The sequence below is a fragment of the Chrysochloris asiatica genome, unplaced genomic scaffold (assembly GCF_000296735.1).
Source record: "Chrysochloris asiatica unplaced genomic scaffold, ChrAsi1.0 scaffold00034, whole genome shotgun sequence".
Classification (NCBI taxonomy): Eukaryota; Metazoa; Chordata; class Mammalia; order Afrosoricida; family Chrysochloridae; genus Chrysochloris; species Chrysochloris asiatica.
The window spans coordinates 18,505,253-18,522,466 of record NW_006408552.1 but is presented as its reverse complement, the minus strand read 5'-3'; the positions used below and the strand labels follow the sequence as shown (position 1 = coordinate 18,522,466).

At 48.4% G+C, this 17,214-nt stretch overlaps 1 protein-coding gene across 1 annotated transcript in view; it reads right to left on the bottom strand.

Moving 5' to 3' along the window:
• Positions 1 to 17,214, bottom strand: part of MAD1L1 (MAD1 mitotic arrest deficient-like 1 (yeast)) — a 361,165-nt gene that overhangs the window by 40,381 nt on the left and 303,570 nt on the right. The gene's annotated exons all lie outside the window — the stretch shown is intronic.

The window sequence follows — 17,214 nt, the reverse complement described above, 5'->3', positions numbered from 1 at the left end:
CCCATTCCTGCCTGATGCCACATTCCCTGCATCAAGTGAAGGGAGGCCACACAGCAGACTACCAACTACCCGCTTCATCATCCCCCAAACCAGCTATGGCTCCCAGGAGTGGTGTTGTTGTTAAGGTGCTGTAGAGTCTGTTCCGACTCATAGCGACTCTGCATAGGGTTTTCAAGGCTTTAAATGTTCATGGGAGAAGAAAGCTTTATCTTTCTCCCATGGAGTGGCTGGCAGGCTTGAATCATCGACCTTGTGGTTCGCAGTGCAGCACTCACCCTACGGAATCACCGCACTTATATATAGAGAGAGACAGAAAGCAGGTTAGAGGAGACTAGTTTGCAGAAACGGGAGAAACTGCTGATGCCTGCTGTCTGACACCCTGTGGCACCCAGCTCAAGGCATGAAGGACACCTCATCCACACCTCTGCCCCATGTCGCCTATGGTCACCATGGAAAAATGACTTTAATATTATTTACAGCACAGCACGGCGAGGAAGAGCCACACAGGAGACATGTCTTGGAGGCACGGGAGGCTTGGGACCCGAGGATGGGATGTTCAATATTAATATCTTCACCTCAGCGGCGGAGCCAGCCTCTTGGTACCCACAGGCAGTTCCCGGAGCTCCCCTGAGGACTGCCTTCCACAAACTCTGATGTGAACTAATTAAGTTTGTGCAGTTAATCAGGGCTGGCGGCCTCAGAGTGCGAGCTCGTGGGTCTGTGTGAAATATGAAGCAATTGTTCTTGCTCTAAGCCACCTGGGGATGGCAGACACGCCTGCCCCATGACCGACTGTCGGCCCTTCGATGCCCTGCTCAACACAGGTGCCATGGTCCCCAGAGCTAGGGGCTTGAGGGTTTGATGAGCCTGGACAACAGTTTCTGAAGCTCCGTGAAGCCCTGGGTGCCTCTGGCCCAACCTGTTTGACAGGCACTCACCCAACCATTTTGGTCCAAGCCCTGACTAAGTGAGAGGCTTCCCCAGTGACGGGAAGGAGCTGGTCTGTGTCTTGGGACAGCTCTGACCGACCTCCCAGGTGAGGTGTTCTGTGTCCTCAGCTCCTACCCCATTCACCCCAGAGAGTCTCTGGAGCACACTGCCCCTGAAGAGCTGTGGAATGAGAAGAAGGCAGAGGGGTGCAGAGACCCCATCTTTCCATCTCCAACCCCAGGGATGTGGAGGGCAGGCAAGGTCGGAGGTATGCTCCTTGGGAAGAGGAAGCAGAGGGCGGCCACAGGAAGAGACCCCTTCACTCAAGGCTAGGGGGCAAGCACAGGGCTGCAATGTCTGAAGTACAGGGGATGAGGCTCTCAGGACCACGTAATTGAAACAGGACCTCACCACCTGCCACATTGTGATGCTCGGTTCCTGTCCCTCTGCACCTATATGTGCTGGATGAGGGGCCTGTCCTTTCTGTTCAGTTCCCTGTGGGTCACAGGGATCCCACATGTGTCTATGGACACCCCCAAGCCTTCAGAGGGGCAGCACGTACTGGCTTCATTCAGTGCAGAGATGGTAGAGGCACTGAGTAGGCTAAGACATGTCTGAGACCACCCAGTGGCAGAGATGGCACCAAGACCCCCCCCCTTACGTACCTGAACACTCACCCCCAACAATGTTGGCATTGTCTGCCCTCAAGGGCAGGGCCTTGGGGAGGTGCCATGTTTGGGAACACGGGCTAGGGACTAGGACAGCTCTATTCCCTCTTGCCTGCTACAGGAGGGTGGCAGATCCAGCGCCAGAGGGGAGGCACGGGCAGGTGTCTCACCACATACAGAAGTGCTTTATGCAGGTTCTTGGACTGGAAATGCATGCTGGGCTTGCTCTGCAGTGTCCTTACAACATCTGTGATGAGGGCCGAGGGCATCCTGTTTTCCTGCTCAGGCATGGTGCCACAGGCATGCAATGTGGCTGCACAGCACCATCTCTTACTATAGAGGTCCCCTCCTACAGATCAGAGGGGACTTCTTGGCTGACCCAGTAACAATCCCCAAGCCCATGGTGGCCTTGGACAAATGCCTGCGGTTGGCAGCGTGTCTTCCTGTATAACCCCTGCCAGGTGTTGGGTCTCCTCTGCACCAAGCTGCAATTCAGCTATCAGTTGTCTGATGCCTGGTGCTCTTGTGTGTGTCAGAGTACAACTGCGCTCCACAGGGCTTTCAATGGCTGATCTTTTGGAAGAAGACAGCCAGGCTAATCTTGCTGTTAATAGCTCACTCCCTGAATTTGGCCTCCAGAATTAAGACAGTATCTTTTTGTTCTTATTCGCTCCCTGATTTGTGGCACATTGTCATGGCTGCCCTGGGGCACCCCTGAGGTCCCCAGGCTCCTAGCTGAGATGACGGTCCCACCCATCTGATACACCCATCTGGTAGCCTCTCTGTGCTACCCATGTTTCCTCCTGGCATGGGCTATCAGCTCTTCACTAATTCAGCACTTGGGTTCTTCAGGGCAGGAGCCCTGACTGGCCCCCTCACCCTATAGCTGGACACCTGGACCCATGTGGGTTATCAGCACATGGTCCAAACTCCCTTCCTACCATCACAACGACTGTGAAAAAAATCACCGAGAAACTTGGCAAGACCAACTATGCTCATGCTGACCTAGGTTGTGCCATTAATCTCACTGCCACCGATGGGTAATTTAATTAGAGAGGGTTTGTAATGAGTTACAATCGTCAATTAGCACCATGGAAGCTTGAGCGCAGAGGGGGCCACACTGCCCATCTCAACAATGGCAGGTATAGCCCAGGGCTAGCCCTACTCCATCAGGCATTCAGCTGACCCCCCACCCTCTCTTGGGCTGGCCCCACTCTCTCAGGCATTCAACTGATACCCACCCTCGCCCCTGTCCCCACCCCACTGTGCCTCACAGGCAAACCCTTAACCCCTCAGATGGGACATCTCCAGTGGCAGAAACTCTCTCTGGTCAGGAGGGGCCCATGGGTGAGCATTCTAAAAGGAGAGAATCTCTGAAACGTAGTAGCTGAGCCTGTGCTGAATTTCCAGATGATCTTTGATCCCCTTCAGGAGGGGGAAGTCTAGTTGGCACTGGCTGGTGGGGCAAGCTTGTGTGGGGCTGTAAATGTTGAGAAACAGAGAAGTGGGTATATGTGTGTTTCTTGGCAGCAGCCCCCTTGACAAACAGAAGGAGGTAGGCAGGAGTGGGTGGGCGCCTGATGAGGAGGCCCCAGGGGGCTTGGTGACAAAGCTTAGCATATGGGCATCTCAGGACTGGAGAGGATGACTCGAGAGATCCAAACAGCTTAGGGAACCCCTACCCTGAGTCCCCAGATAGGTATCTATCTGGGCATTGTCAGGTATAAGTCTAGGACTCCCGCCTGGTATTCTCCACTGAAGAGTAAATTGTGAAAGACGTAAAGTAACATCTTTGCATCTCTGAGAAATGGGGCAGGAATGGGGTGAGCCCTACAATGGCCCCAGACTTTGCTGTGGGCCCTCTATAGGCTACAGGGGGAGGGGGGCCCTGCATGCAAAGCTTGCAGTGTCACAGAGCTGGGGACAGAGGTTCAAGTTCTGAGAAGCAGAGGTGGCTATGCTTTGAAGGGTAGAGGTGTGCAGAGATCTGGAGAGAGGTCCCCTTGAGTCTGCCACTGGATTGTAAGCTCTGCACACATACAGGGACGCTCCATGAGGCTGAACAAAGAACTGCTGGGTTCTGTGAGCAGAACAATCTCCACATTTCACACAAAGCGGGGAGACAGTTGAGTTCTGACCAGCAGGAGTAGAGAGTTTTGTTGAACACTCAGGCCACTTATCAGAAACCCCTGAGGGTTGTGTCTTAGAAGCCCCAGGATAAAAGCAAATCTGGAGAAGCACTGACAAAGGTTAAAAACACACCATGTGAGGGTCAAGTTGAGCCATAAGTAACTTTGCTGCCTGCCAGAAAGAGCTCAGCGCTTTTAAAGGGAGTCAACAAAATTCAGATACTCTGTCACATAACACCCAAAAATGCCTACCATGTAAACGTCATTGCCTTCTTACACAGCATGCAAAGGAGGAAAATCTGACCTTGAACCAGGGAAAAAAAATCAGCCAACAGAAATAGGCCCAGAAATGATGGAATTAGCAGGAATTGCCTGGTGTGGCAATGTAGGATAAGTGCTCAACGGCAAGGTAGGTTTGAACTGTGAGGATGGTGGTTCAAACTCAACAGCCACTTGTCAGAAAACCTATACAGGGTCACTATGAGTTGGAACTAACTTGACAGCAATTAACAACAACAATGAATAGGGTCAAGGATTCCAAGAAAACATGAACACAATGAGGAACATGGTATATGGTGGCCACCCTCCCAAAACCATCTTTAATGATTTCTGTGTCCTGGGACCTGAGCAGGGGACAGATTAACCAGTAAGCATGTTGTTGTTGTTGTTATATGCCGTGGAACCAGTTCCGACTCATAGTGACCCTGTACAGGGTTTCCGAGGTTGTAAATCTTTTTGGGAGCAGAAAGCCTCATCTTTCTCCCATGGAACAGCTGGTAGTTTCGAACTGCTGACCTTGCGGTTCGCAGCCCAATTCGTAACCACTACGCTACCAGAGCTCCTTAGTAAGCATGATAGGCATTTGTAATGATCAATTTCACATGAGTTTCAACACATCTGACGTGGTAAAAGTCAGGTGAAACTACGCACTACTGATGAGTAAGCAAGCACAATTAAGTCTGAGTGTGCCTGGTTTATTGGCTCATCCACCCCTGGGTCAGATCCTTGCATAGTCTCATTCCACAATGAACACAGGTGGGTCTGTGTGACTAATAGACAATGACAGATGTGATGCTGTCGTTTCTGAAGTTGGATCATAAAAGACAATGAAGCCTCTATCTTGGGTGCACCTGTCTCCTCTCCTTGCTTCTCCCCTGCCCACTGCTCCCGCCAAGCGCTGCACAAAAGACTTTGAAAGTGGGCCCTCCAGCTTCTGTCCAGTCCCAAAATGATGATCACCCTGGTCAACAGTTTGACCCTCATGAACCAGAACCAGAACCAACCAGCTACACTGCTCATGTTTGCTTTCTCATTTGTCAATCCCATGTGTTATAGAGTAGAACTGCTTGCTCTGCAGGGTTTTCTTGGCTTTAATGAATGTCTGCTGTTTTAAGATGCTAAGTTCAGGAAATTTGTTACACAGCAATAAGCAACTGAAATTGAGGGGACAGGAAGCAATGAAGAGATTAAAAAAAAATAAAAGACCCAGAGGAGCTTCTAGACATGAAAAGTACAATATCTGAAATGAAAAACCCAGTGGATAAGACTGACAGCAGATCAGACCAGACAGTCCAGAAGAAAAGGCAACAGAAATGACCCGAACGAAAGCACAGGTAAAAAAACTGGAAAAGAGCAGAAGTAGACTTGCGCTTCAATAACCAACAGGATGATACTAAGTGGTCTAAAGTATGTATAACTGGACTTCCAGAAAAAAGGGGGAGGGGCACCGAAAAATATTTGAAGGAATAATAGTCAAAATTTTCCACATTTGATAATATATAAGCCCCAAACCTCAAGAAAGCACCATGAGCAAGCAGGAGAAACACAAAACTATAAAATCAGTCAGAGGAAAAAAGGACATGTTATGTACAAAGAAAACAGTCAACTTCTGGTCAGAACCCACACAAGCCAGCAGACAATGAAACATCATCTTTAAAATGCTGAAAGAAAGAAAAAAGGACTGCCAGCATAGATCTCTATATCCAATGAAACTTTCCTTCAAAATAGAGGATGAAATAAAGATATTTTCAGACAAAGAAAAGCTGAGAAGATTTGTTAGTAGCTAACCTGTGATCCAAGAAATGTTAAAGCAGTTCTTGCAGAAGAAAAGTGATACTAGATGGAACTTTGAATCAACACAGAGAAAGGAGAAGCCAGAAATATAAACATGTGAGGAAATTTTAAAAGGCATCTTTGGCTCCCTTGAACTGATTTAAATGGTAATAGTTCTGATGTGAATAAGGTCGCTATCGGTCGGTACCGACTCAATGGCACCTAACAACAACAAACTCTTCTAAAGTCAAAAGGGCATCAATGCAGAAAATGTAAAACATACAAAAGCAAGTGGGGAAATGAGATACCTTTGTTAATAGTACATGATAAATTGTGCTGGGTTGCTAACCAAAAGGCTGGTGGTTCAAGTCCACCCAAAGGCACCTTGAAAGAAAAGCCCAGTGATCTACTTTTTAAAGTGCTGTCACTGAAAACTCTTGGGAGCACAGTTTTACTCTGACACACATGGGGTCTCACTGAGTTGGAGAAGACAGAACAGCAACAGTAACTGGTACTGGTAGTGGTAGTGGTTACGTGCCATGGAGTCGGTTCTGACTCACGGCGACCCTGCCTGAGGGTTTTCCGAGGCTGTATGAGAACAGAAAGCCTCATCTTTCTCCTGCGGAATGGCTGGTAGTTTCAAACTGCTGACCTTGAAGTTAGCAGCCCAACTCACATCCACTATGTCACCGGAGCTCCTTACTGGTGATAAAGTATTATTTAAAGGGAGTGTGATGATTCTATAATATAATAAGCACTGAACTGAGAACCACAAGGTTGGTGATTTGAGCCCACCAGCCACTCTGCAAGAGAAAGCTAAGGCTTTTGCTACTGAAAAAAAAAAGATGTTAAGCCTCAGAAACCCTATACAAAGTCACTATGAGCTGAAACCAGTCCAGTGGCACTTAATAACAAATGTATACCCGTGAGTTGGAATTGACTTGATGGCACTAAACAATAACAAAGGTATACTGTGATAAATGAACTACACCTATTGTAAACCCTAGAGCAGGAGTGGCCAAACTGTCATCCTTAGGTCAGTTCTGGTTCTTCACTGGTTTTTATAAAAAAATTTTTTGCTGGAACACAGATTCATTCATTTATGGCTGCTGTTACAGTGGCAGTGCTGAAAGAAAGACAGTATGGAGCCCAGAGGCTAAACTATCTGCTCTGTGATTATTTAGGGAAGGAGGGTTATGGCCCTGGCCCTGAGCAACAACTCAACACAGAACAAAACCAAACCAAAGTCGTCTAGCCACGGATAGTTAATGAGACAGAAAACTAACAAATACTCAGTCCAAATGAAGTCAGGAAAAGAAGGTCAAAGGAACAAAGAACATGAATCAAAAAGAAGGAAAATTAAAGATGGCAGACTTAAACTTAACCATATGCATATTTAAGGAACCCTGGTGGCACTGTGGGTTCAGCATTAGGCTGCCAACAGCAAGATCAATGGTTCAAATCCATCAGCCTCTCCCTGGGAGAAAGATGAGGCCATCTGCTCCTGTAGAGTTATAGTCTCAGAAACCTTATAGAGAGGGTCACTATGAGTTGGAATAAACTTGATGGAAGTGAGTTTGGTTTATGATAAATATGGATATATATATATATATATATAAACTACATTAGTAAAAGTCGCAGAGATCATCAGACTGGATAAAAGATTCAACTACAAGGGTCTTCAAAAAGTTCATGGATAAATAGAATGAAAAGATAATGGAAATGACCTTATCATCAACTTTTTGAAGCCCCCCTGTACAAAGCAATGAAAACATAAAGACCTTTAAAAGATAAACATAAAGGTAGACTAAAAGAAAAAAAGTTGGAAAAAGATGCACAATGTAAACTTTAACTAAGAAGCCTGTGGTGAGTAGACTGATAAGACTCACACTAGATAGACCTCAGAACAAGAACAGGCAATGTACCAACAAGACATGGCAGTCTTAAGTGGGTACACATCTAAGTCAGGGCTCCAGAATCCAGCCAACAAGATCCTGGAGAGCTGATATGGTAGGTAGGCCAACCCCGCGGTATGGAGAGCTCAAAACTTGCCTCTCAGAAACTGATAGAACAAGCTGACAGGAAGTCTGTGAGGATACAGAAAACCTACAACACTATCAAACAACTGGACCTAATGGGTCAACACCAAGACAAAGAGGAAACCACAAAGGGAATTAGAAAATATTTTACATGGAATGAAAATGGAAAAAAAAGAAAAAAAGGAGTGTCATACATCTAAGGCAGTGCTCATAACAAATGGTCATGGATTGGACTGTGACCTCCAAAATACAAGAGACAAACCATCAACCCTCAAATGAGTGTCTTTTCTAGCTGCAGCTGACTGTCCATCTGGCTGCTAGGGTGCCTCTTGGACCTGCCACCTGGGACTCACATAATGGCCCTAGGATGTTGCTGACATGGGCCACAGAGTCCATGTGCCACACACCCAAAGCAAAATGGCATGTGCCAAGCAGAAAGGCCTCGTGCTTTTGAAGAACTGGAGAGGCAAGGGGCCCTGGGTCCCATGCAGAACTGAGGGGGAAGGGGTCCAGCCTCTGCTTCCCTGCAGATGTGGAGTTGAGGGGTTCTGCCAAGGAGCAGGCGAGGTGAGGGCTGAGCTGGGAGCAAGCCCAAAACACCTCCCACACCGGTCCTGACCTGGGCCTTTGACTATTTCTAAACTGTGCTCATTGACAAACCCATCTGTCCAGCAGCTCACAGTCTGCTGATCTACATGGCCCCCTGAGGTTTATTCAGAAGATAAACTGTAAACTTAGAGAGTCAACTGAAAGCTCCTCGCAGCCTTCTGAGGTGCTACTGACTTGGCTCCACCTCACAGTGACCTAGTGCACAACAGAATGAAACACTGCCTGTTCCTGCACCAGCCTCTCCATCATTGTTATGCTTGAGCCCATTGCTGCTGCCACTGTGCCAATCCATCTCCTGGGAGGTCTTCTCTTCCGTTGACCCACCTACAGACCTAAGAGTCAGTATTTCCTACTGGGGGTGCTGAGTCTCACTCTGTCGCCAACAAGTTGGCCCTCAGCTTATGGCAACCCTGTGTGCAAAAAAACAAAATGCTGCCTGGTCCAACACTCCCTCCAGTTTTCTTGTGGACCAAACCATTGTGATCCAGAGGGCTTTCAGGGGCTGATTTTCAGAAGAGGATCACCAGGCCTTTCTTCCTAGTTTGACTTAGGAAGCTCCATTGATACTACCCGGTAGTATCATAGCAACATGCAAGCCCCCACTGACAGACAAGTGGTGGCTGTGTATGAAGTGCCTTGTCTGGGAATCGAACCTAGATCTCTTACATGGAAGGCAAGAATCCTGCCTCTGAGCCACCTCTGCTCCTCTTTCCTATGTGGTTTAAACATCTTCAAAACAATCATGAAGAACTACTTATCCATTTACTAGGAATCTAGCCTAAAGAAATCATCAGAGATCTAGAGAAAGGTTTATGTAAATGGATGATCAGTAGGGTGCTATTTCATAATAGCAAAATATTTTAAAAATTAATAAAAGCACTAGCTAATGTCCCACAACAAGGAAACAGAGTAAGTAAATTATGATATAGTTGTAGAATAGCATATTATGTAACCATTAAACATCATCACAATGAGGAAGATTATTTAATTGGGTGTAAAACAGTCATAATAAAGAGTCAAATGAATAAATCAGGTCCCTGTTTTACTGGGAAGTAGATATGGCTGGAATAAGTCCTGTATAATGTTAATGGGGCTAATGTTACCCCCAGGGATAATGCTGTAAGTTTTAGTCTATATACTTCATTATGCTTTGATACATCTTCTACAATTACTTTTATAATTAGGAAGCTATGAATATTAATAACTTTATTTTTTACTTCCTTGGGTGGTGCAAACAGTTAGTATACTTGACTGCTAACCCCAAAGGTTGGAGCTTCCAGATCACCCAGAGCCTCAGAAGGTAGACCTGGTGTTCAAAACCCGCTGTTGAGTTGATTCTGACTCACAGTGACCCTGTAATATGGAGTGGACCTGCGCCACAGAGTTTCTAAGGTCATAACTTTATATAAGCAGACTGCTACATCTTTCTCTCATGGAGCAGCTAGTGGGCTTGAACTTCCGACTTTTTGATTAACTGCCAAGCACTCAACCACCGTGCCCAAACTCTAGGCTTCCTTCCTAGTAATCGGCTTCTGAAGTATCAGCTATTGAATACTGTTGTGGAGCACAGTTCTGCTCGGACACACTTGGAATCACCAAGGGTTGGGGCAGGACTAGACAGCAACTGGCTAACTGGCCAATGCTTCTGGACTTTTAGTTCCCTATCCTGGCCTGCTTGACTCCTTGTCCATCTTGTTCAGGAGCTGGAGACTGTTTCACACCTGAATGCCTGCCTGCTCCGTGTTCCTCATACAACACCCAGTTGACGCACTCCTCCACTGGCTCAGGAAGGCCTGGAAGCATTTGTTTGCAGCTTAAGCCTCAGTGCACAAATCAACCAACAGAAGGGGTAAGGACACCTAGCTGTGAGCATCTACTGCATGCCTTATCCTGGGTTAGAGCTCACCTGTCCCTACCCACATTCCACCTGGCAGTCCCAGGGAGCACATCCAAATGTCAACTTCATTGCTTGACTTTCTTCCCTAAAATCTCTTTATTGGCTCCTCAAAGAAGAAGGGCCATGGTAAAGCAATGGTTAGACACTCAGCTCCTAACCAAAAAGTTGGTAGTTCAAACCCACCCAGCAGTTCCATGGAAGAAAGATCTGGTGATCTGCTCCTGTAAGGAAGACATAGCCTAGAAAACCCTAAGGGGCAGCTCTACTCTGCCACGTGGGGATGCCATGAGTCAGACTTGACTAGATAGCACCCAACAACAACAGCTCTCAGGAGCCTACAAGGAGTGCCCTGCCCCTGCTTAGCTCCCTAGTCTGTTCTCAGGTCATGCCCCACAGCCTCGTTCTGTTCTGAGGCTGCCCAGGATGCCTGCACCACAGAGACTTTCCACAGCACTACAGGATAATGCACTGGACCAAATGGTTGATTTGAACCTCAAGGTGGCAGTTCAAACCCACCAGCCACTCTTTGCAAACCCTGCATAGTGTCGCTACGAGTCAGAATTGACTCAATGGCACTTTAACAATAACAATGAGGTTCACTATCAGGACCCAACGATCCTGGAAAGAGAGGGCTTGTTTTCCTTGGGAAGAAGCTGTCCTGTGGCCTAACCACTGCTTCTCCATGCACACCTCCAGTGATAGGGATCTCAGAACTCCCTATGTCCCAGGTCAGCTGGTTCTTTCCTAAGCTGAAGGCTGAGTCACAGCCTGGACTCCCTCTCCAAGTTCCCTCACACAAGCCAGGACCCTCCACAGAGGGGGTGCATTCTCCTGACCCCTGACCCCAGGAATCTGGCACCTCTGGGGAGGAGGAGATGAAGGGGGTTGGTCATATCACACGCTGAGTCATGCAGATTCTGGGGACACTCCCATTTCGGCCTCCTCTGTCCAGGATGTGAGCGTCTGTAGTCAGCATGCACTCAGCGCACGGCTGTCTGAAACTCAGGGGACCCAAGAAAGGCAGATTCATATGAAAATGCCGATCTGGACTCATTGTTGCAGCAGGAGATTGGGATTCTTCTCAAGTCACCACTCCTGGCAGGCTGAATGGGCCTGATTACTGTCGGGAGAAGGGAAGGAGGGGTGAGGAGGTCTCTTTACCACCTCACTTCACATTTTCCTCCTGCTGCTACCCACTCCGCAGCCAGGCCTGGAGCATGGAGCCATCTCAGGGGCCAATGGAGCAAACAGGTCTGGGCACTATCTCTGCTTGCTGAGTGGCCTTGGGTCACCCTTAGCACCCCTGGGGCCAGCCCCCACCTCTGAGCCCCCTTCCTGCTGAGAAGCCTGAGTTTTCAGCCTTGCTCAGTGCTGAGGAGAGGAACTGCTGGCTGCTTGCTCCACACAAATGTCTATGTGGAGAACTAGAGGTCTAAAGGGACACTGAGCCCTATGCCATAAAGGACTCTAGGTTATCAGCACTTTCCAAGAAAATGGCAGCATTGTCTAGATGTGTGGGGATGGTAATCATGGAGTGCACTATCCCAAATCACCTCAGAACCCTGCCTTCTGGGGGCCAGTCCAGCTCCCATGGGGTCCAGAGGTTAAACCTTCAACTTCAGCACTAGTGACTGGGACAGTTCCCACGGGAACTAAAAGGCACACCTCAACTTCAGGTCCAGAGCTGTCCCATTGGACTACCTAAAGGTCATACTTCGACCACACCATCACAGCAAAACATTATGCTGGCCCCAAATGCCACTGGATGTATAAAAATGCCTAGAGATCTGGCAGTTTCTAGGTGGAGGTTGTGGGAGGGGGTATCTATCTCCACACTTATCTCCCTATTGGTTGCCTCTCCTGCTGTGTAGCTGCTTAGTTCTGCCATTGGCCAGTGAGGCCCTCCACCCAACTAGAGCAAAGGTGCCCCCTTTCCTATAACATAAGTAAGACAAGGGCAGCAGGCAAGTTCCTGATACCTGTTAGCAGTAGCTCTCCATGTAGGGCCATGATATGAGTTTCTAGAGAGTTCCACTAGCTTCTTGATAATCAGACCATGTGTCCCTATCCCAGGTTTCAGGATCCCATTCCCCCCTCTCCCCCCCCCCCCAAATCAACATCTTCTCTTTAACTTCAGACACCATTTCAGGTCGGGAATTCAGCTGGTGGTGTAGTTGAGCCACTACTCTTCTAACCCAAAGTCTTATGGGTTTGGTTTTCAATAGCATCAGCTCTGTTACTACAAGAAATAAGGCTTTCTTTCAGGGCACAATTGGCAGCTTTTTTCACCACTCTTAACTAGCAAAAGCAGGACCAACCACCCAACCTCCCTATGCTTCTTCTCAGTTTGACAGAATCGCTGAGTGGCGTCAAATACACAATGACCCAGAGCCCCGTTTCTCACAGATACTTGATCAATAGTGGTGGTGTTTTATCTATTTCTACTGCCACCTCATGCCATGTGTTAGTACTGCCCTCCTCTTCTCTAGTGCAATCAGTCAGTGGATTTATGTCTAGCCAAACTTGAGAGCCAGTTCAGAAAATTCATCCTTAAACTTTCTTTCTTCTAGAACCACTCTCAGTAACAAACAGTTTAGGCTGCATTCTCTAGAGAAGCAAAACGAATGATGTGTAAATAGATCTATTTCAAGGAAATGCCTTGTATGGTTGTGGAGGCTGCGGAGTCCCAAATCTAAGGATCAGGTATCAGGCTGGAGGCTTCTCCTGACTCATGTGGTCCCTAGGGCTGAGTAACCCAAGATCTGCAAATCAGATGTCAGGCTGCTAGCTCATAGACCAAGAACAGGAGGTTAAAGAATGATGAATCAGATGCAAGATCAAGAGAGAGCAAGAGCTTTGTCAGAACATCCATATATATGTATATTGGATGCAGGCCAAAACCACAAGGAAGCCGATGCGCTTTCAACCAACTGGCTGCTCCCATCAGATCACAAAGTGGAGAGTGATAACATTATATTGCATTAGGAAGAACAGTCAGTCCAATGTCAGCCAAACCCCTGAGAATCCCAGCCTAACCTGTTGACACATCATGACAGGTTTCTGTGCAGATGTGTGTGTGGTGGGGTATTTCCCCAAACATAATAAACAACTGCACACGTCTATGCACTCAGAAGGAATCACACATGCATGTGTGTATGTGGGGGAGGGTCTTTCCCTGTCCACACAGCAGCCACCACAGATGTCTATGCATTTAGGCGTTTACATGTAAACAGATGTGTCTGTTTGAGGGGGTCCTTCCCCATCCACACAGCAGCCCCCAACAGACATCACACTCCTGCAGTCACAGATCTGCAGACTGGACTTGGCCTCTGGTCACAGGGCAGTGGCTGCACCTAGACCCCAGGTAGCTGATGCCATGATCTCTGAAGTCCCTGGTCTAAGCCTGGTCCCAGGGAGGGGATGGAAGGGAGCCCAGCAGAGACAACTGTGGCCACTGGGCACCTAAAGTCAACACGTTTGGTTCTAAAATATCTTTTTGAAAATGGTTAAGTGCTTGACTACTAACTGAGAGGTTGGCAGTTCAAACCCACCCAGAAACGCCTTGTAAGAAATGCCTGGTGATCTGCTTCTGAAAGGCCATACCTTGGAAACCCTATTGAGAAACTTGATTGCATATGTGGCATCACTATGAGTTGGAATTGACACGACAACAATTAACCACCATCACAACAAATACAGCATCTGTGTGCTATGTGACCCTGGCCTGTTTAGGCCAGTGTTCATTTTTCTAAAGCTTCCATGGGCCTGCAAGTAGGGAAGGAAGTGGAAAGAAGGTGAAAGGGGAAGGAGGAGGTCCTTGTGGAGCTCCGTGAGGGAATCAAGCAGCAAAGAGCAGAGTTCTGAGACATTCTTGCCACACGTAGAGTTTATGAAGATGCCGTGCACCTGCACAACATATAGTTGACTCAGGGTCCACTAAGCACAGCCTTTCCACAAACACTCTGGAGATGTGGGGTCTGCTCCCCCTGTCAGAAGAAGTGCACGGAGGGGGCTGAAATCCCATAGGGAGGAGATGGGGCTGGGAGGTCTTGTTTCCCTCCCCTAATGGCTATCCTGGGGCACCAGTGTCTTCCACCCACACCCACAACAGGACTGGCCTGGCTGGGCTGGGGGACCCGTTTTCTCTGAGAGTAGAACTGAGTGGGGCTGAGCGCAAACCCACAATTATCCCAGCACACATCTGCAGAACCTGCTCAACTGGAAACAGGCCTCAGCTATTTCTAACTCTGCCTACTGTCCCCTTCCTGCCTGAAAATCATTTTTGGAAGAATAAAGAAAAGAAGCTGAAGTTGCCAGGAACCTGGGTTTGGTGTGATCTGGCAGTGAGCCAGACCCAGTGGCCGCCACTTCGAGCTTGGGACTGGGCTAGACGGAGGGTGGAGATCCATTGGGTGTGCTGTGGCCAGCATCCAAGGGGCAGAACAAGGACCAGAGGGCAGGCCTGGGGTCCCCGCATATAGCGGGGAAGGACCTGAGATTGTCAGGAGGAATCAGTCACCCAAACAGGCTGTGGTGGCGCTTGTTCTGCAGACTGAGATGCAGAGACAGGAGACACTCACTGGTGGTCGTGAGCTTCCACTGGAGGTACAGGGTCCATACATTACATCCTGCAGCCCCAATTCTGGAAGTGTAAACTAATAGAACTCACAGACCACCACCAGAACCAACAGTCTATGCTGGAAGAAGTCCAGCCAGGATGCTCCTCAGAGGCGAGGACAGTGAGACTTTGCCTCACAAACTTTGTCAGGAGGAACCAGTCCCCAGAGAAGGACATCATGCTAGGTTAGGTGGAGGGTCAGCAAACCAGAGAAAAACCCTGAGATAGGTTGACACAGTAGCAGTAACAATGGGATCAAACATAATAATATATGTGAGGGTGGTCTAAGACTGGGCAGTGTTTTGTTCTGTTGTACTTGGAATTGCTAGGAGTCGGAAACGACTCGATGGCACCTCGCAACAATAACAACAACAATGTATGCCCATAAAAGTGCAGACGGTTTGTGCTCAGCTGCTAACTGGAAGGCTGGAGGTTCACACCCACTCAGCAGCTCCAAGGAAGAAAGACCTGGCAATCTGATGCTGTAAAGATTGGAGCCAAGAAAATCCTATGGGGAAGCTGACAGAGGAAAGACAGAAGTACTGCGAGACACAGAGAGGAATGTAAGCATTAAAGTGACAGAGGTAAATACTGTTAACTATTGGAACATGGAGGGGATTATAATCATTGTAATGAAACCAAGTATATGATTTGTTGAATGTAAAACTGATGATCTTCACTCAATTCACAATAAGAAGAGAGAAGTAAAAACCCCATGGGGCAGCTCTGGTCTGTCACACAGGGTCAACTTAATGGCAATAGGCTTGGCTTTAATTGGCCCACCTGGAGGAAGCCCTGAAAGGAACTACGTCACACGGTAAACAGGGTGTTTCTGGGAGGAGCTATCACGAGAGAACCATTTTCTTCTTTGGAGTTTTCTGTACTCTCAGCACTCCATAAACATGAAATACTTGGGATTGCTGCAAGATCTGTAAGATCCCTTCACTAATCCATATACAGACATCCAGGGAAAGTAGGGCCTCTCAGTCCATAAATGGTGAAGTGACAAATGAGATGCTAATGCTGACTGTTGACAAGAAGTGCACAGGTGTGACTGCTGACTTCATTGTTAGGGAAAACCCTGTGGAACTTCCGGGTGTAAAATTAAACACCAACCGGTGGCCCGGAATCATCTAGATGGGAAGAGGTGCTATTTTTTCGGCTGGTTTTGTGAGTGTTTGCATGTTTATTTGCTTGCTCAGCTATCTGGGGGGTGGGGCAGGATGGAGAATGTGCTACTCAGCTGAGATGCGCCCAGGGACCAGCTTGATGGCAGGCCATGTCACCAGGATGCCCGAGATGGTTGTGAGGAAGGAAAGTGGGATGGAGGGGTGTGGTGCGAGCCCATGAGAATGGGACCAGACACACACCTGGCCTCAGAGACGACTGGGGGGTCAGTCATGTGGTCAGCATGATGAGGTCACAGGATGAGCCCGCTTGTGCATCATCCCACACACATCTGCACTGGTCACCTGTGCAGCCCTGAAACCTGAGTCCACTAAGCATCTCTACGGGGAGATACACACTTGAGTGACAGATACGGTGCGGCTCCCTGAGCTTGGCTCAGGTGCACAGAATAAAAACCAGCCCCTTCTACACCTCTGCATCCCCAGGGGTGGTCAACCTCTGCCTCCCCTGTCTTTAGCCACACCCCACCCCTCCTGACGCAGCCATGCACCATTCCAGGATCCCCCATGATGTGACAAGGACAAGCATCCAGTAGGCCACTCAAGGGCCAGGTGGGACCACCCCACCTTGGCATTCTGTTCACTTCACCACTGTCACCGCACAAACCCGAGAGACCTGATCCAGTGTGTCTGAGCCCACAGGTCAGCATTGTCTCTGCCCAGCAGTTGATACAGGCCAGCTATGCAAGGTGAGTGTGGGCAGACAGAGACTTCCCTCTACCCTGATGGCCAGCCCCTGCCCCTCCATCACATCTGTCCATGAATGAGCACTGAGTACAACCTGCCATCTGGGCTGCCTAGCCTAGGACTGTACCAGACACCAATCCACATACTCTGACATCACAGTGGGCACCTCAGTCCCCGTCCCCAACACTGACTATATATAGCATGACCTGGTCCCTGGAACAGGCTGCTCCACGTGGAGGCCAGAGGCAGCTCATGCCTAGGCAGCCTGGGGCCAGGGTTGCTCATGTTGTTGTTGTTGTTGTTATGTGCCATCGAGTCAGTTCCGACCCATAGCGACCCTGTATAGGGTTTCCGAGGGTGTAAATCTTTACGGGAGTAGAAAGCCTCATCTTTCTCCC